We start from the raw sequence: 25012 nt of genomic DNA on the forward strand, positions 1-25012 counted from the left end.
TAGAATCATTACTCGGACATATTCTGCCTGAAAGACGCGATTTTCTCCAAAATAACTCCATTTTCTTCCACTTTCACTTCATTCCACCATCTTAGCATGAAAAACCTGAAACATGAACAAACGAGCATAATTCTACAATAAAATAGCCCTAAACTAATGAAAACCTACCTAAAAACTAGACCCTAAACAAGCCTAAAACTCGTTTATCAAACTCCCCCAAACTAATCCTTTACTCGCCCTTGGGTAAAGAATCTAACTAGACTCAAACCTAAACAAACCAAGTTGACATAACTAACCAATTCCAACACTCAAGACTGCTATGCACATATAATTCTCAAGAAAAACAATCATGCTATTTAAAATATTAATCTATATTTTCAGTCAAAATACTTCACCCTTTCACTGCAATCTATCAACGCCAAAGCTCATTTACTCATAACTCGCAAATAAAATAATTGAACCACTTTATGCACATCAAATTCTCACCAACTAACCACATAACCAAATATTTCCATGTGCCTGCACTACTTACTATTCTCCATTAATATAAACAAATGCACAAATAAGAATCAATAGGACTTTACAAAGGTTATAATAGAAGGCTTAGGTACGGGTAGATAAAAAAATATTTTTAGGTTTAATCATACCACAAGCATTCCAACTAAACAAACTTTCTCAGCAAATTTCAAACCACTCATCCCTTGTTACCCCTTTTTCTTTGTGCAATGATTGAGAAATTTTTTTTCACAATAAACTCCCCCAAACTTTGATTTTTCAATAGACAATTGTCTGGGAGTGTAATCATTTTGCATTATTTTGCACTTCCTTTTTCTTTTCTTTCTTTAACTTTTCTCAATCACAAGGAATTTTCTGAATAACACATGATACATAACATCCCATTACACATTCACTCCCCTCATATAATAGTTTTCATGCTCATGGTATGGGTCAAAAAGAGTAAATGGTAATCCAATTCACAGCTAGGCTCAAAAGAATGTGTTAACAATAAAATAATTATAAGGCTCAAAATGATTAACTAAGGATAAAATTTAATAGGGTTAGCTTGAAAGGCACAACCAGTCCAAAAAATTGCCTATATCATTTTCCCAAATGTGCATTGTTTTAAATTTCATCTCAAATAGTAAGCAAACAGGTTCTAGAATTTTTTCAATCTTTTTCAATCTGCGATCCAAATTCGACATGCATAAAATAATTCAATTATAATATTTGCAATTTATGAGCAATAAATCTCTAATGTCAACAAATCACAGTGAAAAAACAAAGTAATCTAACCAAGCACACAGATTGATTCAGAAGCACATCAACTTTTCCTTTGGATTATACTACATAACAGTCAATCATATTAAAATGGCAACCATCATGAACTTAATTTACACTCTAAAACATGGCTCAATACAACTAACTAAAAAAAATTGAAAAACGCATCAAATAACACTAAAAATAAATCTTTCCCCCAAACTTAAAACCTAACATTGTCCCCAATGTTAAAGTGCATAAAGAATGAGAACAGAGACTTACCTGAACAGCCACGTCAGTATGGCGGTTGTGGCGGCTGGGATGAAGGTCCTTCAAAAGGTTGAGACGGCGGAGGTTGTGGTTCTTGAAATTCAGCAAATGGCGGAGGCGGAGGTGGAGGTGGAGAGAAAAACAGAGAATACGGTGGATACGATGGTGGTGGAGCGAAATAATTATGATCCGCCTCATTTAAAGACCATCGACTCACTGAGTTATTTAAGTGAGCCACATGGTTGACTTCGTACTCGTACCGTTGTCCCATATATTGATTCATCATCTGATGTTTCTGAACCATGTATTGATTTTGTTGGAAAAGATAGTCTAACTTATCATTGACGTTCTGCATTCTAGGGTTAGTACTACCCCCTAGCAACACCGGTTCAGCATCTTCTTCTGCCTCAGCTTCAACACGAAGTTTACCTTTCTTCCTTGTATGTGGCACATAAAGAGTGGGTGTGGGATAATCCTTCATTAAAGTAATAGACAAAGGTTGCTACAATGACTGATAAATATCTGTGACTAACTCAGGCACTCCAGCTTTGTAGCATAACATAGTGATTACAGACCCATGGCCTAAACCTCCAGTGGTATGGCCTTTTTCAATGTACTCAATGTTCTCTTTAATCCACGAGCCCATGTTAACAGTCATTACTGTCATCAGCGCATACATCAAAAGTACTCGATCAGACACATGACTCATTGGCATAAACCGAGCACATACAAAGAAAGCCCAGAATCTGGCCTCAATATTCAACTGACATGAAGCAATACTCTTGGGTAAGGAACCAGATAAATTCCATGGAGCACCCTCAAAACATAACTTCTCCACCACAGCAGCATAATCTATGTGTCCTTTCAAAAATCTTGTATATTCCTCCTCTTGCTCTTTTATATGCGGCACATTAAACACCTTATTAATTGATTCAGCTGTGAAAGGCACCCGCTTGCCTCTAACAAATACTTTATCATTGTGTTTAGCCCTTAAATTTGCATAGAACTCATAAACCAATGATACGTTCGCCTAAGCCAGTTTCGTAACAAAGTTGTCCCACTTCCGAGCTGCTAGATTAGCTCTAACCAACTCAAAAATTTGATGATCAAAGGGTTCAGATTGAAATTCTACTTCTCTTTCAGGAATCAACATTTTTCTCACAAACTTCTCATACCATTCTTGAGCTGAAAAATTTATAAACCTTGTTTCATCAAACTCTTGTTCCGGTGTGTCCTCCCTTTGTTGAGATGTAGAAGCTTTGCCTTTACCTTTATCCTTAGACTTCCCATCCTTACTTTTAGGAGTCAAAGTATCTATACTCTCAACAACACAAAACCCGAAAAAAATATTTCGGCAGCACCTCCCCTTAAATTATATACTTTTCTTCTTCAAAATCACCCTATAAATCCAATATCACCGAACAAAATACCCAATTACCACAGATCATAGCAGCAAAAACCAATTTCTACCCAAAAACAAGCAACATTTGAACCCAACCCCAAATGTGGAAAGAATCTTGAAATGAAAATGAGTGAAAATACTTACTAGCCTTTGAAATGGCCTTTCACGTGCTTGAATGACCAAAGCCCCTTGAAAATTTGAACTTTCTTCAAGAAATTTGAAACTTTGAGAAAATTTGATTTTTAAATTGGGGTTGGTGGAAAGAATCGGATCAATTGGAAAAAAGGCTGAGAAAAGAAAGAAAATTAAGAAGAAAGATGGAAAATATGGTGGGATTTCTGGGAAGAGGCTTTAATGGAGGATAGACGGTGGTTTTGGGGTGTTGGAATAGAGAGAAGTCGAATATGAGAAGAAGAAATGAGGGTTTGGGGAAAAAATTCGAAACCCAGCCCTTTTATAAAAAAATTGAGTCTAAGAGCATTGTAGCGCTACTTATATAGCGTCGTAGCGCTACCTGGGAAATTCTGGGCAATTTCGGGTCTGGAAAGAGCGTTGTAGCGCCACTGGAACATTGTTGTAGCGCTATTTGGCGATTAAAGCTTCCTTTTGGCCCTGGAAGTAGCGTCGTAGCACTTCTTAATAGCGCTGTAGCGCTAGACATTCTTGAAAAAATTTCGAGCCCTCTGGAAATTGCATTGTAGCGCTTCTTTAAGAGCGTTGTTGAGCTACAACTTTCAAAAATAAAATTTTTGAAGCCTTTTCTTGTAGAACCCTTGTGTTTTTCACAGTTTATAAATTACATCAAAAAATTTCCTAATTAAAACTAAAAATAACTAAAAAAAAAATCTCTAAAAACATTGTTCCAAACAAAATAAAAACAAATAACATAAAGTTAAAATAAAAATAAACATAGGAATGCCTCCTAAGAGCGCTGTCTTTAACGTCTTTTAGCCAAACTCTTGTTTTTATTCACTTCAGAGTGGTTCCATTATCACCACAGACTTGCATTTTTCCACTGGTCCTTCCAAATAATGCTTCAATCTTTGACCATTCACCTTAAAGTGCCCCGTCTTCTCACTATGAATTTGCACTGCTCCATATGGAAATTAAGTAACTATTGTGTATGGTCCTGACCATCTCGACCTCAATTTACCGGGGAAGAGCTGAAGTCTAGAATTGAATAGCAGTACTTTGTCTCCCGGTTGAAAATCTTTCCTATGTATGCGCTTATCATGAAAGGCATTCACTTGTCTTTATAAATCCTCGCATTCTCATAAGCTTCATTTCGGAATTCATCGAGCTCGTTCAACTCCATAAGCCTATTTTGTCCTGCCATAAAGAGGTCAATGTTTAACTTTTTCACAACCCAGTAAGCTCTGTGCTCAAGTTCCACTGGTAAGTGGCATGCCTTACCAAACACCAATCGATATGGTGACATACCGATCGGAGTTTTGAATGTTGTACGATAAGCCCAAAGTGAATCGTCAAGTTTTTTCAAACCAATCCTTCCTTGATGTATTTACAGTCTTTTCCAAGATGCTTTTAATCTCCCGATTTGACACTTCGGCTTGACCATTTGCAAGTGGATGGTAGAACAATGCCTTTCGATGATGAACACTGTAACGAGCACAGAGAGCAGTAAAGGACTTGTTGCAAAAATGACTCCCTCTATCACTAATAATTGCTCTTGGAATACCGAACCGGGTAAAAATATTTTTGTGAAGGAATTTAAGTACCTCTTTACCATCACAATTAGGAGTTGTTGCAGCTTCTACCCATTTAGAAACATAATCCACTACAAGCAGAATGTACTTATTATTATAAGATGATGAGAAAAGGTCCCATAAAGCCTATTCCCCACACATCAAACAACTCAACTTCCAAAATACCAGTGATTGGAATTTGATATCTTCTTGATATATTACCGGTTCTTTGACAACGATCACAACTCTTGACAAAGACATTAGCATCTTTAAATAACATAGGCCAATAAAACCCACATTGCAGAACTTTTGATGTTGTTCTTGTTCCTCTGAAATGACTGCCACAATGCAAAGTATGACAATGAGTAAGAATGGAAAGCATTTCTTCTTCTGGGACACATCTTCTAATCACTTGGTCAGCACAATGAAGAAAAAGAATGGGCTCATCCCAATAATAATGCTTAACTTCCGAATAGAACTTTTTAAGTTGCTGCCTTGACATGTCAGGAGGCACAACCTTCACTACCAAATAATTAACATAATTTGCAAACCACGGTAGCTTTTCTTCTCCATCAATAAAAAATAAATGTTCATCCGGAAAGTTGTCATCAATTTGTACAATTTTCTTATTAGGATCCTCTTCTAATTCCAATCAAGATAGATGGTCTGTAACTAAATTTTTTGTCCCCTTTTTATCACGAATTTCCATGTCAAACTCTTGCAATAATAGGACTAATCCAATCAAGTGAGGTTTTGCATCCTTCTTGGTCATAAGGTACTTAATAGCAGAATGGTCTGTGTAGACAATAACCTTATTACCAATTAAATATGGTATGAACTTATCAAACGCAAAAATAATTGCAAGTAGTTCCTTCTCAGTAGTTGCATAGTTTAATTGAGCATCATTCAAGGTCCTACTAGCATAATAAATTGTTTGGAAAACCTTGTCAACTCGCTACTCCATAACTGCTCCAACTACATAATCACTCGCATCACACATCAATTCAAAGGGAAGTTCCCAATTGGGTGGTACCACAATCGGTGCAGTGATCAATTTCTCTTTCAAAGTATTGAAGGCTCTTTGACAATCAGCATCAAAATTAAATTGTACTCCATTCATTAATAATGCAAACAGGGGTTTAGAAATCTTGGAGAAATCTTTAATAAATCTCCTATAAAATCCAGCGTGGCCAAGAAAACTCCAAACACCCTTAACTGAAATTGGAGGAGGCAATTTCTCAATAGTTGAAACCTTCGTACGATCTACTTCTACGCCATTTCTGGAAATCTTATAGCCCAAAACAATTCCTTCACTCACCATAAAGTGACATTTTTCCCAATTCAGGACCAAATTAGATTCTTCGCATCTCTTTAACACCTTCTCCAAATTCTGTAGACACATATCAAATGATGGGCCAAAGACCGAGAAATCATCCATAAATATTTCAATGCTCTTCTCCACCATATCAGAAAATAATGACATCATGCCTCTCTGAAAAGTAGCAGGAGCATTGCATAAACCAAATGGCATTCTACGAAAAGAAAATGTACCATAAGTACAAGTAAAAGTTGTTTTCTCTTGATCTTCGGGAGCAATAGGTATTTGGTGATAACCAGAACAACCATCTAAAAAACAATAGAAGTGGTGGCCCAACAGTCTATCAAGCATTTGATCAACGAAAGGCAGTGGGAAGTGATCTTTCCTTGTTGCCTTATTTAGTTTTATGTAGTCAATAAAAATTCTCCACCCCGTCACTGTACGAGTTGGAGTTAACTCATTGTTCTCATTTTTGACTATTGTCAATCCCCCTTTTTTCAGAACCACTTGTACTGGGCTTACCCACGAACTATCCGAGATTGGATAAATAACACCAACATCTAACCACTTCAAAATTTCTTTTCGAACCACCTCCTTCATAGCAGGATTTAGCCTCCTTTGAGCATCAATACTAGCCTTACTGTCCTCCTCCATAAGAATACGGTGCATAACAGTAGATGGGCTAATTCCTTTTATATCAGCTAAAGTCCAGCCAATGGCCAATTTATGAGCTCAAAGTACTCTTAATAATTTTTCCTCTTCAACATTGGATAATGAAGCAGAAATAATAACAGGAAGAGTATCATTCTTACCCAAATAAGTGTATTTAAGATGATCCGGTAAAGTTTTCAATTCAAGTACTGGTGGTTTCTTTATAGATGGTAGTGGTCTCTCAGGCCTGTGTCCAAGTTCCTCATATTTCTTCTTATAAATAGGTCCAGCAGAGTTTAGCCAATTTACATATTCCATAACCTCAATACCATAACAGTCTTCCCCTCCTTGCGCAGTAAGGCTCATCTCAAGTGGATCTTTAACACTTTGTCTCTTTGACATTTGTTCCTCAATTACATTTACACTAAAACAACTATCACTTGCTCTAGGATACTTCAAAGTTTGGAACACATTAAATACAACCTCGTCACCTTGCAACCTTAGCCTTAATTCTCCATTTTGAACATCTATCAAGGCTTGACCAGTGGCTAAAAATGGTCTTCCCAAAATAATTAGAACATCTTCATCTTCCTCCATATCAAGAACAATAAAATCAACGGGAAAGATGAATTTGTCCACTTTGACAAGAGCATCTTCAATAATACCTCGGGGGTGTGTCAATGAACGGTCAGCTAGTTGTAGAGTAACCGTAGTTTGCCTAGCTTCCCCCAAACTGAGTCATCGAAATACAGACAGTGGCATTAGATTAATGCTTGCACCTAGATCACATAAAGCCCTCTCACAATGATAATTCCCAATGGTGCAAGGTATAGTGAAGCTGCCCGGATCTCTAGTCTTTTGAGGAAGTTTCTTTTGAATTATGGCACTACACTCTTCTGTCAAAGCCACAGTTTTATAATCCTCTATTTTTCTCTTATTAGATAATATCTCCTTCATAAACTTCACATAACTAGGCATTTTTTCAAGAGCTTCTGCAAATGGAATGTTGATGTGAAGTTTCTTAAATACTTCAAGAAATTTGGAGAATTGCTTGTCAAGATTTGCCTTTCGGAACCACTGAAGGTAAGGAATCTTGGGTGTCGACTCGGTGTATTTTGGCGTCTCTTTCTTTGGAAGGTCTTCAGTAACCTCCTCTTGTATTGGACTAGGTACAGGTTGATCTTCAATCTTTTTACCCTTGTTTTCTACTGTAGGTCCCTCATACTTAGTCCCACTCCTCAAAGTGACTGCTTGACATTGCTCTTTAGGATTCACAACAGTTGAACTAGGTAAAGCCCCTTGATTACGATCTGCCATTAACTTTGCAAGTTGGCCAACTTGTGTTTCTAAGCTCCAAATAGAGGTTCTGGTTTCTGTCATAAATTGGCTCAATGAATTAGCAGATACCTCTGGTTTAGTCATTTGAGGCGGTGGTTGTTGATGAGGTGGCATTTGTGGCCTTTGAGTATCATAAAAGGGCCTTGGGTTTAGCCCATAAGATGGTCTATGTGGAGGATATTAAGGTGGATTTGGATGATACTCTGGTTGGTGCCCTTGATTATTACTCCATGACAAATTAGGATGGTTCTTGTATGCTGGAGTATAATTGTTAGTGTATGGGTTATTATTAGGTTGCCTTGGGAAATTGCCTATGGCTTGAACCTATTCAAGTGGGATATCATCAATCGAATAAGAACTCGCCACTGGACATTGCTAAAAATGATGAGGACCTCCACATGTGTCACAACTGATAGGAGCAGGATGTAGTTGCATCGCTTGAGCTGAGCTGTTGTTTTGTTGTTGTATTTGTTTCATTAGAGAAGCAATTTGAGCAGTGAACATAACAATAGGATCAACTTCTAGAACTCCTGCCACCTTCTTATTTTCTCGCTCAGATGACCAATTATAAATATTCATGGCCATCTCGTCTAAAATCTCATAAGCTTTGCTAGCGCTTTTGCTCATAAATGCTCCACCTGCTGCTGCATCTATGATAGTCCTTGTGTTTCCCCTCAGTCCATTATAGAAAGTGTGCACCAACATCCATTTCACTATACCATGATGTGGACATTTTTGCAACAACTCTTTAAACCTCTCCCAAGCGTCATATAAAGATTCCCCCTCAAATTGACAAAAATTAATTTTTTCACCTCTAATCCGTGTTGATTTAGCAGGAGGAAAGTACTTAGCGAGAAATTTTTGAGCAAGGTCTTCCCATGTCAGAATGGAATTGGCTTGTAGAGAAATCAACCAACTTTTAGTCCTGTCTCTCAATGAAAATGGAAATAGCCTCAAACGAATTGCATCATTACTTACCCCGTTCATTTTGAAAGTATCGCATAACTCCAAAAAGTTGGTAATATGGAGGTTTGGATCCTCATTAGGTATCCCCCCAAACTGAACACAATTCTTAACCATTTGAATAATTGAGGGCTTGATCTCTAAATTATTCGCCTCCACAATAGGTGGGCGAATACTAGAATGTACCCCTGTAACAGTAGGGAGTACATAATCCCTCAGAGGTAAGTCTGCCTCAGCTGCAGCATTCCCCGCATTACCCTGATTCAGATTATTATTAGCAACATTGTTGACATTTTGGGCCATCTTTTCAAGTCTTTTCTGTTTTCTTTCTCTTTTGCAGGTCTTTTCAATCTCAGGATCAACAGGTTCTAGTATTTTCGACCCCTTATGTCGCATAAAAATATGTCACCTGAAATTGAGAAATTTAAAAGCAACTTGATTTAGAAAACGTTAAATGAAAACCAAAGTAGATTGAAAAACAATTATATTTGATATTGATTATTAGTCCCTGGCAACGACAACAACAACTTGATCTATAAATTATGTACTCAAGTATACGTAGTCATGTCAAGTAGTAAAGTCTGAAAGAATAGAGATCGTTCCACATAGACTTTTAACCAATTACCAATAATTGTTTTTCGCTTTCTATTTGGTGATTAAAATTAAGATGAATAATTCTAAACTGTAAACTTAATTTAAATAGCTGGAAATAGAATAATACATAAACGAATTAAAAATCAATAATAAAAGCCTAGGAATTAATGTCATAAACTTTTCATTCTATTAATTTTACTAATCAGTTCTAAATCTCTTCTTTCTATTCTAATAGCAGGTTAACATAATTGATTCCTATTCTTTTTCAAGATATAAGATCTCAACCTATATGCAGGTTTTCTACATCTCTGTGATAAACTTAAACATATAAAAGGCATTAAGCATGGAAACCTAATTACTACACAAGTCATATAGGTACTTTCGTCCAATATGCAACCTATGTCTATATAATGATAGCATATTCAATTCTCATCTTTCAAATTTTGAATCAAAACCATTAAATCAAGTAAATAGTGATCAAGTATTTACCAGCATTAAACAAACATCATATAGATTAGAATAGAGAATAAGTATCAATAGAACATCATAATAAAATTAAATTGAAATTCAAGTGACTACATTAATCCCTAGATAAAAGATTTAGTTCATAGCTAACATAATGAAAATAAAGTTCAAATAATTATTCATAGAAAATAACCTAAAGAATTCAGATGAATAAGAAATCTAGAAAGTCATAAACCAGAAAGGAAAACTAATTACATCAGTCTTTTCTAGATCTAGGGTTTATAAAACTAAAACTGCCTCCAAAATTCGCAGAATAATGTCCCTTAAATAGTTTTCCAAGGTTCCCAAGTGAAAAGACCGTTTTGTCCTTCAAAAAGTGGCTAAAAATCTCAAAATTGCGTCGATAGCGCTGTAGCGCTATTGTCAGTGCCAAATTGCCTCAAAAGTTGTTTCACTAGCGCTGTAGCGCCAGTAATGTAGCGTTGTAGTGCTATTCTTCTGATCTTGATAGCGTTGTAGTGCTGGGGCACTACTAACAGTTTCAACAACTTTCAATGTATCATTTCTAGTGCTGTAGCACCACTTGATAGCGTTGTAGCGCTATTGATAGAATCATTACTCGGACATATTCTGCCCGAAAGACGCGATTTTCTCCAAAAAAAACTCCATTTTCTTCCACTTTCACTTCATTCCACTCGTTTCACCATCTTAGCATGAAAAACCTAAAACATGAACAAATGAGCATAATTCTACAATAAAATAGCCCTAAACTAATGAAAACCTACCTAAAAACTAGACCTTAAGGCTCTTTAACGCCCCAATCACGTAAAATCCCTTGTGTGATTAACTCTAATCCTTTCATTTGAAGCTTTCTTATCTTTTATAATTCTAGTTTCCGAAAAACTCAGTAAACATTTTGGTGCTTTCATTGAGAGCCGAAAAAAGTATTTAAAAAAAAAAAAAAAAGATATCAAATATCTGGAACAATGGTGAGCACGAGACATACTACGATCGATCCTGCTCACCAAGAACAAGGCAATGGAGAGCCACTGCCAAATCAACCTCTCCCTCAAAACTAACCTGAGGATACACCTTATCAAATGTCCCAGCCTGACGAGTCCCAGAACTATTAAGATGGGGCAGATTACGAGGAAGGTTACTATGAGGAAGATGAGGAAAATGAAGGGGGATACCATGATCACGAAGCTGAGGATCCTGCGATCCCTGGAGAAGAAATGGACCCCGACCAGGAGGACCCAGAGGTGATCATTTGAGACAACAAGTCCTGGATCAAGAGGCCAGGATAGCTTAACAGAAAGAAGCCACTCGCCACATGCAAGAATCCCTCCTGGCCTTGCAGGCTTTTATTGCTGCCCAAGGATTGGCAGCCAATCCTATATCTGTTCCGCCTCCAAGAACACGGCTGTCGGCCCCACCACTTAGGACTGGCGTGCCCGAGAATACGAGGCCAATCCCTCCTCTGGGACAAGATCCCAGAGTCGGCCCATCTAACCCAGCTCAAAAAAAAGGGAAAGCCAAAGCGGCTGACCCTGTGGGAAAAGCAAACCCCCAAATGGAAACCCCTCTCGTTCCAGAAACCAAGGCCAACCCAGGGTCGCTCCCTAGGAAAGAAAAGATGCATCCCATCCCAGGATAGGATCATCCGATCGATCCACAAGGGATGCGCCTGCAGGGTACCAGCACCCGGGTTGTCCCTAGACAAATCGGATGGGAGCAGCGTTTCCACCCCAGTGCCTCCGTGAATAAAGATCACCGAAGGCGCCAGCGTGCTGATGAGCCAGAAGCTGTTAGTTCAAGGGACGACATGTTCTGGATAGACCTGCGCGATGGTCTAAACGCCCGAAAGGAGCGGGCCCGCAAGGAGAAGATCTGCCCTAGAGGGGGAGACCTGAGGAGCAACCTCAATGATAGGAGGAATGAGAGGGTCCCCCTAGATGATGGAATGGCCAGACAGTTCATGGAGTAGCTGGCTACGTTAAAGAAAGTCACGGACTGTCTAGTCTGTAAACCAGAGGGAGGAGGTTTCGATTCTGAAGAAGAGGAAAAGGAACCATGCACTAAACACATCCTGGATGTGGTGCTCCCTAAGGAGTTAAAAATGTCGAATCTGCCTGCTTATACCGGGAACACAGACCCCAGGGACCATTTTTCTTGCTACAATTGGTTAATGAGCGTAGCCATGTCTATGACAACGACAAATGCCTCTGTTTTTAGATTACTCTAGATGGACCCGCAGAAGAATGGTGGAAAAGGCTCAAGCCTGGATCTATCCAATCCTGGTCCGGACTACAGTCGGCGTTCCGCAAGCAGTTCGTGGCCGCCATGAGGATGGACATGCAAATCGTGCCCTTGCCAACATTAAACAGCTCCCCACATAGACTCTGAGGGCCTACATCCAGCGCTTCACGGAAAAAGCCTAAAAAATGAAGGTGGACGATGGGCAGCGCCTGGTGGCCCTCCAGTCTGGGATCCGAGATGGGTCCCCTCTCTGGGACGACATGCAGCGTAGTAAGGCGAGCACCCTTGAAGAATTCATAAGGAGGGCACAAGGCTTTATCAACTGGGAGGAGGCCCGAATCCAGGCATACGGATGGCAGCCAACTCCCTAGCCAAGTGCACAAACTTTTCCCGGGTACGAGATGTAGTATCCGGTCCCTCATTATCCAACACTCCCGGTGGTGCCAGGGTCAACAGGTACTCCGGGAATGACCTTCGTATGCTCAACGGTCTACGATCCTACTTCCTCAGGATACGCGCCGGCCAAGTCCACCCCATTTTCTGGATATGGGATGGAACCAGTCGGGTACAGTGTTGCTCCAGGCGGGGCCCAGCCATCCATGATGGGGGGGACGGAGGCAAGCGTAAACCCCTCCTAGTGGAAGAGATCGGGGAAAGGATAGAACCGGTCCGAGCCCTCTAAAAAGGGCAAGAAGGGCTACGAGCCCCAATATTCAGAGTACACCAACTTAGTGGATACCAGGGAGAACATATACCTAGCCACGAAGAGGACGGTTCATTACCGAAAACCCACCCCTATGTTCAAAGGGGAAAATAACTCAAGGGACACCAGCAAGAAGTGTGTGTATCACAAAGATGTGGGTCACTCGACCGAGGAGTGTCATCAGCTGAAGGACGAGATTGAGAATTTAATCAAGCTGGGACATCTCCACCAGTGGGTCAGAATGCCCATGGGTGTTCCGGGACTGCCAGCGGCTCCCAAACAACCCGTGATCCTGGGTGCATCTGGATCGTACCAACCTCCCCAGGGAGGATACGCGACAAGCCTGGGAGCATAGGCCCCTCAGGGGGCTTCAATGGTGCAGACACCCAGACCCGGGATGCCTTTACCCTCCAGAACTGCGCCCCCATGAATAGATGGTCACGTAGCTACCATCTCGGGAGGGCCGCACCTGGGGGGACCATCCCGGAACGATCAAAAGCAGTATCTCAGCGAGCTTGACCATGACCAAGAGGTATGCGCCTTGGTCCAAACCTCGGCTCAACGCCCGAAGTTGATGAATTTACGCATCACCTTCACTAGAGAAGACGCCCGGAACGTCCATTTCCCGCATCATGACTCTCTATTCATCGATGCCCAAATCACCAACAAAATGGTGTCCCGAGTGTTGGTGGATGACGGAAGCTCTGTCAATATTTTGTTCAAGCCAGCCTTCGTCGCGATTGGCTTGACTGAGGCAGATCTGGCCTCATGCCCAGCTCAGATCTACGGGTTCAATGGAGATTCAATACTCCCAATGGGGAAGATCCAGTTGCCCGTGATGTTGGGGAATGAGATCTAGGGCTCTTTCAAATTCTGTATGTTCGTAGTGGTGGACTGTCCCACTGCCTACAACATCGTCTTTGGTTGGCCCGTACTGGTAACCTTCGATGCCATCACCTCCATCCACCACCTCTGTATGAAGTTCCCCTGCGACAACAGAAGGGTAGGAATGGTCTGGGGAGACCAAAAGAGCGCCTAGAAGTGTTACCACATATCCGCCCGACCAATTTATATGGTCCGCAAAGAACCTCTTGAGGAGGAAGATGTTGATCCAGTCCCGCATCCTCCCCCGGCACGAAGGGTGTTCCAAGAAGAAGACGAACTGGATCTGCGGATAGAGGCAGACCGCGCACTGGAGCCCATGGAAGAAATTGAAGAGGTGTGCATCAACAACACTGACCCGACCAAGGTAATCCAAGTCAGGAAGAGCCTGAATGCAGAGTTTCGGGCTGCCATCTTCGCCCGAGTGAAAGAGAACCAGGACGTCCTGGCCTAGTTACACTCGAATATAATTGGGATAGATCGTAACATCATCTGCCACGCCCTCAACATCAACGAGGGTGCGACTCCGGTCTGGCAGAAATAGAGACCCTTGGGGGCAGAGAGGGCAGAGGCCTTCAAGTTAGAAGTTGAGAAGTTATCTTCGATCAACTTCATTCGGGAAGCCTTGTATCCTGTCTGGCTAGCCAATCCAGTGCTTGTGCCCAAGCCGAACGGGACGTGGAGAACTTGCATCGACTTCATGGACCTCAACAAGGCCTGCCCCAAAGACTGTTTCCCTCTACCTCAGATCGACCAAATGGTAGATGCAACGTCTGGATATGAGATATTGAGCTTCATGGATGCTTATTCTGGCTATAACCAGATCTCAATGCACGTAGCAGACCAGGAACACACCAACTTCCAGACAGACATGGGGGTGTACTGCTACATCGTCATGCCCTTCGGGCTACCAGAGCCACGTATCAAAGGCACGTCAGCAGAATGTTCCAACCCCAACTAGGAAGGAATATGGATGTAGCATCCCAAATTTACTAATAAGGCTTAGGGGCTTGATTAGCGTGCCTGGAGGGTTATAATTGATTTAATTACGCTAATATGTGAATTTAATGATTATGTGATTAGAAATGCACGTGTTAGGTGAATTAAATATGCATATGGGCCCCATTTGGCTATGAGGGGCATATTTATAATTTGAATCCATTGAGGGTGTGAATTTGTGCTTTGTGCGGTGTTTCCGGCATGAGAGGATTCTGTCCCGCGGTGTTAGCAGAGAGTCATGAATTTGGTGTTTAGTTGTGAAACTGGTAACTACTAGTAACCTGAGAATTAGTGTTGTTACTGAAATATTAAGTAAAAGGTGGTATTTTTGCAAAGAGTGAAAGGACTAGGTTGCCCTTGAGGTTTAGGAAGGAAGTGTGCCAGAAGGAGGGGTAGAATGGTCATTTGGGCTCTAAATGAGATAAACCACAGCTGAAGTTAATCTTTACGTTCTAGACTTCTCAAGAGTACTCCATGGTCATTTTGGTTTAAGGTTTGAAGAAGGAAAGGAGAGCTCAAGATTAGGCAACTGGATTTTTGAGGAATTGGGAGTAGAATCAAGCTGTGGAGGAGGATTAACAGCTACCAAGCCTTAGGAAATTCAAAATCTAAGAAGAGGTAAGAGCTTCATTTTCTGGTTTTGTGTATTGTTTGATGTTCTTGAGAGTTTTGGACTTTTGATTTCTAAATTCAGGTTTTGGGATAAGTTTTGAGGAACTTAGGTTTGGGGATTTGAGGACTAGATCTTGGAGTGGCATTAGAGGCAACTTAGGGTCGAATTCTTATCCAAAGGTAAGGTTCCATCAAGTTTTGAAAAAAATTCAGGTTTGGTTTAAGTTTTTGAAGAATTTAAAACCACTTATAGAAATTGAGTTTAGGTGTGGGTTTGGATTGGGTTTTGATGCATATATATTGTGTATGTGGTGTTATTTGGAGTTTTGGGACCCTTTGGGACTTGGGTCCACTTGGGGCATGGCTTGGGTAAGTTTTGGCTTGGGGAAAAATGGTGGAAAACCCAGTTTTTTGGGTTGGCGTAGGAGCGTCGCAGCCCTATTCTTTTGAGTCGCGGCACTGGGATGATTTAGGACATGGATCCCCTACTGGGGGCCACAGTGCCTGTAAGGCTGTGCCGCGATGCTAGGCCATTTTCAGGGCCTTGAATTTTATGTTTTTAGGGTTTAGGCCCAGGGGGCTCGAGGGACGATTTCACCACCCCGTATGGGGAAATGGGAGGTACCAAGAGCACGAGATTGGTTACAGGGATTAATTATAAAATCGGGTAGTAACGAGAACGTTACTTGTGGTGTCTGACTAGGTTACCGATTGGACTCAGGAGAGGATCGTTCTCGGAGGTCGTGATTGCTTGCTTGACTGCTAGCACCCGGATTAAAGGTAAGAGAACTGTTTGTACCCGTAGAGCTATGTGGTGTGTTGTAATGTATGTGTTGCTTATAATTGTTATGCCAAACATGTGAATGTGACTGGTCGACAAGAGCCGGGAGTGGCAAGAGCTGGGAGCGGAAAAATCCAGGAGAGGCAAAAACTAGGAGCGGCAAGAACTAGAGCGGCAAGAGCTGGGAGCGGCAAAAGCCAGGAGAGGCAAAAGCTGGGAGCAGCAAAAGCTAAGAGAGGCAAGAGTTAGGAGCAGCAAAAGCCGGGAGAGGCAAAAGCAAGGACCGGCAAGTGGCCAAGATCGGCGTCAAGCATGCTAAATGCAGGCCGCTAGGGCAAAATCCTTTAAGGGTGTTGTATACACCCGTTCGGTTAAGACCGCAGACCTAGTGCCTGGAAGCCCACCATGAGTGGAGGAGACCACTGCTGTGATATTGTACTGCTAAGATGTTGTACTATTTTACTTATGTGTTGATATATTGCTATGATGCTATGTTGATGTACTTATGTGCTATTATACTATTATGATGTGATGTTGTTGTGCTGTTGTGCCATTGCGTATTCTAATAACAGTTTGTAGATTGTTTATTGCCATGAATTAAGTATTTATCTATTGAGACAAATTATAGTATGTTGTGCTTTGAGGTTCTCTTGTTGGGCCTCGGCTCACGGGTGCTCTGATGGACCCAAAACATGTATGTTTTAAAAATTTATACTCGCAAGTGCACGAATTGTATATAGAATATAGTGCTCGTGTAAGCAAGGATGTCGAACCCAAAGGAGTTGTCTAAAATCGAAAAGAAAACTATTTTAAACCAAAATTAATAAATTCTAACCTAGCGCCAAAGATTGATGGGATTTTTGTATAATGAAAATAAAATAAAAGACAATAATAAAGAAATTAAAGACAATGTATAAACATAAATTAATAGTAGAAATCAAGATGGTAAAAGAAGATTATTAAGGTATTAGAATCCACAAAATATAAGTTCAATAATATTTATAAGTACATTGATTCCCAAGTTTTAGTGATAGTTAAAATAAATCAAACTATCATTTTCCAAATAGATTTATAATTTTAAGCACAAATTACTTCTAAAAAGATAGGATTTTTCTTCACTTTTCAAAAAGTATAATTTCAAAGCATTTAGTGTAAATCAATCTAATGAAATAACAAATAAATCAATGAATATTATTTATAAGGCAAAACATAATATTTTTGTTCTAAGCATTGGATGTGTACAATTTAATGACACATCTTACACAAAGAATATTATGTTTTTGCACTAATGAAGAACAAAATGTAAATATGATCTAACAATAAAAAATACAAGATATTTAAGATGAAAGAAAATATTTGAAGAAGAAAATTCATAAACTTTATTGCACAAAATGGGAAATCAACATACAAAATAAACACTATCTAGTTACATATTGTTCCATCATCACCTTAATAATCTTAAAAAGATTAGAAATTCATAACTAAAATAGCAAATACAAACTAAAAATTACAAACATAAATAGGAAAATTTGGAGGATGAACCCCCAAATTTTTCCTCTATAAACTCATAGAAAAATTAACCAAAAAGAAGAAAAAGATGAAGAGAATAGAAAGGTCTTGAAAGTGTAGAATTTGTGTAGTGTAACCTCTCCCAAAATAAGCATTTAAATCCCTTATTTATAGCCAAAAAATGAGTATTAAAATAATCAATTTAAATTGATTAAATTAATAATAATATGGCAAATAGGGGTAAATTGTAGGGTGTAATGATGATGTTTTTGGGTAAAATGTGTGGAAAAGTTTGGGTAAAAAAAATGGTATTTTGGGACATTGTGGGACAAGGGGACAATTTGACAATTTGTGGGCTCAAAAAAAGGAAAAGAAGCTTGGTGGCAGGCCAAAGAGGTTGTTGGAGGCAGCTAGGTTATGGCAGTAGGCGTGGGCCTTGGGCTGGCTGAGGACTTCGGTTGGGAGTTTTAGCTACTGGGCGTTGCTGGCAGGGGACTTGTTGTGCTACAGGTGGCTGAGGAAGGAAACGGGCTGGCTGGAGGCATTGCTGGGGAAGGGCCTGGTTTGCTGAAGGAGTCAGGCGGGCCTGGAGGGAGCTGGTGAGGTGGAGTGCAGCTGGGCCGAACTTGGCAATGGAGCAGGTGGTCCTGAGTGAGCTGGGCCGGATCTGGGCGAATTGGGCTGTGAGCAGCTGGGTAATGGGGATCCTCGGGCCGTTTTATGGCATTTTAAAAATGTCATATTTCCTTTCTTTCATTCCCTTACTTTTCAAAAGCCCAAAAATACAACATATCTCCTATAAAAAAAATATAAATTAAATTAAAACTAAATATTTTCAATAATCAAATATACAACATAAGTTCCATGAAAATATTCATTAAAACTTAATTTATATTTAACATTTAAGTTCAATAATACAACATTTTTTTACCTCAAATTAAACAACAATAATTCAAATAATTAACTACAACATTTTACAACAAAATAACTATAAAAACACACAAAAATATATAAAATCAAAATAAGATTAATAAATTCAAAATTACTTAAAAACTTAATAAATCAATTAAAAACTTAAGAATTAAGCAACAATTAGCACATAAAAAGTGGTCAAATAACTCTATTTTGTAGAGTTATCATGCTCTGTGGTGCAGGTAAGGGCAAGGAAAAGATCGATCAACCACGAGTTAGAGGGCATGGAGCGGTGCGTACATGTTTGGCCTACCTGGCTACCACGGCTGAGGTATTTTGAGGAGTTGGTTATAAATGTTGATTTTGTTGCTTAGGCCGACTGTAAAGTTACTTTTTGAGTTGTAAATATATTTCTAAGTAGTATTTTTTTGGGATCCCAATGTAACCTTTTTCATGATTTAAAGGAATGATCAATCTTTTACACCAAAATCTTATTTAAACGAGTTTACATTTTAATTAACTACACTTTTTGGTCTAATACCTCGATTAGCGAGCTAGTGGCACATTTTAAAATCACATGGTAACGACTCTAGGGAAGTAGGGTGTTACAACTTGATATCAGAGCGTGCCAAGGTTTATGGTTCCTGGAAAATTGACTGAAAATGTACGCTCGTTGCCAGAGACAAGCTCGGCTCAGGGTTGGTTGGTATAGAGCGAAATATTTGCCTAATTGCTTATTTGAATGGCCTTATTTGCTTGTTACATAGGGAGCATGAGTAATATATATATATTTGTGCTTGATATTCTTATTATTGTCTGGACTTGCTCGGGAGTGGTACCGAAAGGGATTACCATAGATGAGGGAATGAGTGATTGACTGCAAATAGATTTAGAAGTTATGCATCAGAGACAGTCAAGGGGTGCATGCATTGTTAATGCTGGGGTTGCGGATAGTAGCCGGGGCCAGAATCCTCCATCTGTCCCCGGGGATTGGCAGCAGGTGTTCGATGATATGCAAGCTAGATTACTAAAGCAGGAGGAAGAGATTATGTGGTTGAGACAGTGGGTTCCACCTAGAAACGTCACTCAGTGTGTTTCTACGACATTGGCATCAGTTCTAATTCTGCCTGAGGGTGGAAACATGTGGGAATTATTGTATGAAAGATTCCAAAGGCTTTATCCTCCAGTTTTTGAAGGGGGTTTAGATCCGTTCAAAGCTGAACAGTGGATAGGCATGGTTAGCTCCATCCTCGACTATATAGGAGCAGAAGGAAATGATAGAGTGGTTTGTGCCACGTACATGCTACGGGAGGATGCCCAAATGTGGTGGGAGGTGGTATCCCAGACCTGGAATGTTGTAATGATGGGTTGGGAGGAGTTCAGACAATTGTTCAATGAGAGGTACTATGGTGACGCAGTTCGAATTCCGAAGACCAATGAGTTTATGAATTTGGTTCAAGGCGGTAAGATGGTGACAGAATATGTTAACGAATTTGATGGGTTAGCCAAGTTCGCATTTGATTTGGTACCGATAAATGTACCTGAAAGGAATGATCCATTCAAGGGCTGAACCCTGGGATGGCCCATAAAGTTAGGGTCGCCCCAGTTCATGAGATTTCCACATATGCTATGGCGGTAGGGAAGGCCCTTGCCATAGAGGATGTAGGAGGTGCGATATGGAGCAAGGGTGCCATGGGGCAGGAAACTTAGGCAAGGGTACCCCCATTTGTAAGAACAGGTAGGGGTGGAGGACCCAGTAATCACAAAAGAAAGACCCCTGATAGTTCTACCATTGTTGGTCCTGATGTGAGGGGTCATGATGCTCAAGGCAGTCGCCAGGGCGGCAATGAGGACTGGAGAAGTTATCTAGTGTGTGTTAGGTGCAGGAGACGCCATTTGGGAAAATTTCAAGTGAAGACATGTTTTCTATGTGGAATAGCTGGGCACATCATGAAGCGTTGTCCGGAATCGAAGACAGAAGAATACAGAAGTACAAATAGCTCGACCTCGGCTTGAGTGTCTGCCTGAAGGCAGCTAGAGCCTGAAGTTGGTTCCTCGGAAATGATAGGTTGGCCTCCTAGTTCTTGTTCTTTATATTGTATTGACTGAATTTGGTGCTACATACCTTGTAATAGGGATATAGACATGGGATACCTATCGAATGACTAGAATGTTGTGGGGCTTGAGATTTTGTGTTTGATAAAAGTTGGTAATTTCCAAGGAATGAAACAGAGTAGTACAGGTTGAAAATTCGTAGTCAGAATCGGTTGGGATTGTTATATGATGGCCTTAGTGTAGTCCTAAGTATGGATTAGTTGGCTGATAAGGGACAACCATGGACTGCAAGAGAGAGTGGTGACTTTTGAGTGTAAGAGGAGGGGACTCGACTGTGACTTTGAAATGTCTAACCGTAGTGGTAGGTACCACTAGGGTTATGTGTTAGGAGTGTGCCCTAAAAGCATGTAAAGACATTTGTTTATTCTGTGAATAAATAAATACAACGGTTTATTATTATTGTCATATTTAGATTGTTAAATTATTAGGTACCACTAGGGTTATGTGTTAGGAGTGTGTCCTAAAAGCATGTAAAGACATTTGTTTATTCTGTGAATAAATAAATACAATGGTTTATTATTATTGTCATATTTAGATTGTTAAATTATTGTTTGAATAATTTTGTAAATATCAGAAAAATTCCATATTCATTATTGAGGATGTGATCTTGTATTAGTACGAGAGAATTAAGATCACATGAATGAATAAAAATAGTCAACAACAACAAATTAAAGTTATGGAATTCTTTAATTGGAGTTGTAAGTACGGTTTACTGAGTATCATAATGATACAAATAATCTAGATTCAGATTATTGATGTGGAAAGACATCTCGGTAAAGGTGCTTTATATAATATGATTATATATTAAATGGAACGATATGAATTAGATACTTTATCCAAAAACCATTTAATAATAAAGACTTGTAATTCGTATCATAATTGATGATCATTTATAGATCAACCTAAATCCTGAGTTTTCATGAACTCTTGTTCATGTTTATTAAATATTTTGATTCATTCGTTAAGGTCTCTTCAAAGAATGAGGCTAATGACTTTTGTTTTGGAGATTTAATATCATGGATGGCTGGGAACATGTATCAACAATACGGAATCTAATCTTTCCTAACGAATCGTATATTAGTTCCCTTAAGGGTTAATTCTGGAACTGAATGATTTTGAGCTCAAATCTATAATTAGATTATAGATTAATTATTCACTGGTGAATTAATGGTACTTAAGGAATAAAAAGTAAATTAGAAAGGTTAAATGGTAATTCTTCCATTCTAATTTATGAACTAATTAATTAGAGGGTTGAACTATTGTAAGATGGTTACATCAATGGACGACTTAAGAAAAAGATTTCTGTAAAAGTATATCTATAACATAAAGAGTGCAATTCTGAATTTATAGTGGAGTAATATCAGAATTTATAAATTAACTAATTAAAGAGTTTAATTATTTAGTTTCAATTTATTGGAGCTTAATGTTATAGGTCCATGGTCCCCAAAATGGCTCAAACAATCACTGTCAAAGGCAAACACAAAAAATGGGCAAAAATGACTTATGTGATAAGTAAAATATTTTTCTATGTATCAAACATAATTATTGTTTAATTATGTGTAATTAATTAATTAAGAATTAATTAATTATTTGATTTAACAAAAAATATAATTAATTTTGAATTAATTTATTTTTGGGATTTTTTGGTATTTAAATAATAATAAAAATTGGGAAAAATCACATGCCATCACAGGCATGGCACACGTGTGGCACAGTGCACAGGCACTGTGCTACACGCATAAAAGAGTGTACTCAGTCTCTTGATTCCACAATTTTAGTTATTTAAATATTAAATAAATAATGAGATATTTTAATATGATTAAAATATTATTATTTAAACAAAAATATGATAACTGATCAATTATTTTGAATTTTTTTAAAATAACAAATATTTTAATATATGAGATATATTAAATATAGGATATCAGTTTTTCACAGAACGTAACTTTTCAAGGATAGAAAAATATCTAGGAATCTCTCTCAGAGAAAGAGAACAGTGACAAAAACTAAAGTCATTGTTCTTCACAAAACCTAGGTCCAAACTTTATCAGATCTCATGTGTTGAGAACATCTGATAAATAGTTTATTGCCTATTATTTGCATAGCGAGCCCACACTCGTTCTTTGTGTGCCTGAGAACATTTTGGAAGATCTTGGTGTGAGATCTCAAGGAATTTAGCCATACGAAAAGATAGCAGCTAGGAAGGACCTGAGGTAATTTTTCTATTCTTGTCCTTGATTCAATATGTATATGTATGTGAAGAAGTAGATCTAGAAATCTTATGGGATTAATCTGACAATTTGATTGTTGTTCCGCTGCGCATAATCTCTGATTTGATCAATAAAAACCAACATTATGTTAGGTAGATTAGAGGGAAATTGGATGGGTCAATGGAATTTCAAATGGGTGTACAAGGATTTGTCAAGATTGCTGTCATGATTAGGAAATGCAACGTACTATGGGAAAAGGCAAAAATAGAACTAGCACCAGAAACACCGTGAAGAATGACGCTAATTGAGCAGCCAAAATTAAAGGTTCTGTCAAGGGAGTTTCTTAACTTAAAAATGATCAGACGGAGCATCTTACAATAGGGCATGTTAACATCATGGGTTAAGGAGAAGGCCAAGTTTGCAAGAGTACATACTATATATGGAAGCCAAACAAGGTAATTGTTAAGCAAGAATATCCATTGCTAAGAATGAAGGATTTATTTGGGTAAGTCATATGTAACTCGGTCAGGAATGATTTGGAGTACTTCTAGTTAAGAACAGAATATAAGAAATCCCTGAATTGTTATCGCCGAGGCTGAGGAAGCGAAGATTACAGGTAAAATTCCAGAAAGAATAAGCTTTGAGTTCTCCAAGTGATAGTTAAGGTTACCTTATGGGAAGTGATGGGATTGCGCATGAATCAGCTAGGATTGAGACCACAAGGCAATTGTTAAAGAGACACTTTAGGGGATTAGAAATACAGTGAGACGGGTGAGGCACCACGACTTCTGTCTGAGACGTCCTTGGGGATTGTTATACCCTTGATAGAAGTAATATAGAAATCTAAAGTTTGTTTAAATGGATAGTGGTGTGATGGATTTCCAGAGATGGGAATAAGGGGGTTGATCGGCACGTCGTGGCATGAGGGTATGCACAGGATAGACGAGTAGAGGAGGACGACACGATGGGCACCGTCCTTGCTCGAAATGTGGGATGTTAGTGTAGTGTATCAAGGATTAGGGTGCGCCCGTATACACATTAGAGGAGTGATCATCTGTACCCTATAACAGATATAGGGATAAGGACTTAGATGTTCTACATGGGATGTCAAGTTGACAAGTGGTGCTGGTTAGCCACAGTTAGGGTGGAGAAATGATCGAGACTAACCCGAAGCCTGAGATTGATGAGTAACAGATACACCTCTAGGAATAAATAGTTAAACACCTGAAGAAGGTTTTGTAGGAATGGTTAAGAATTCCACCACCTTAGCACAGATAAGTTAAGATATGTGAATTGGGTGAGTGATTCGATGGGTGCTGGTATTGAAAATAAGACACGGGACGAGCTTTGGGTTACTTCTTTACAACTATTGTATCCAGGAAGTTGAATACTGGGAGGCACATGACTTGATATTTTAATAAGTGAGAAATGATAGTTAGAAGCCAAAAGGGTTATTATGACTTTAGGATATCCTAAGGTTAGTATGACGAAATATAGTTATGGACCATAAAGGTGGATCACCTCGGTTTGTAGGTGAGGTGAGTAGATGCAAAAATTTGTGACCAAACCTATTGGATTAACACACTATGGTTGGTGTGAGCGAGATGTCAAAGAGGGAGTGTGTAAGGAAGAAGATCATATCTACCCACTGGACACCAAAGTCGACAATGTTAGATTGAGACCCTTAGGTTCCCATGTTCGGGATGAGGGTCATAGAAGGTGATGAGTTTGAGGATGAAACCTAGAATTAAGGGTTACAGTTTTACATGGCTCTCTTGAAAGAGTAACCCAGGGTTTGAGTGTTTACTTTATTTAAGGGTATAGAGTTTGCAAATTTGAGTACGGGAACATAGGATTCCAAGACTAGGGACTTTGTACTTCTCTGAATATTGTGGATTAAGTAGGGTAAAGGAGTTTGGGAAAGGAAAAAAAAATTGACCCTAGATTGGGATAGATCTACAAGATCCTAATAAGGACTGGCCTAGGGGCCTACAACTTAGCCTTACCCCAGCATGGGTGGGTAAAGGCTCATGAGATATTATCGGTGCCAATATTAAGGGGAGAAGTGT

The 25012-nt window shown here is 39.3% G+C and overlaps 1 non-coding gene across 1 annotated transcript; it reads left to right on the forward strand.

Moving 5' to 3' along the window:
* Positions 1-8654: 8654 nt before the first annotated feature.
* LOC133820799 (small nucleolar RNA R71) lies at positions 8655-8764 on the forward strand. The gene has a single exon (XR_009887199.1). It is a non-coding gene; the product is annotated as a small nucleolar RNA R71 (small nucleolar RNA).
* Positions 8765-25012: the final 16248 nt, after the last annotated feature.

Source organism: Humulus lupulus, chromosome 2 (assembly GCF_963169125.1).
Source record: "Humulus lupulus chromosome 2, drHumLupu1.1, whole genome shotgun sequence".
Lineage (NCBI taxonomy): Eukaryota > Viridiplantae > Streptophyta > Magnoliopsida > Rosales > Cannabaceae > Humulus > Humulus lupulus.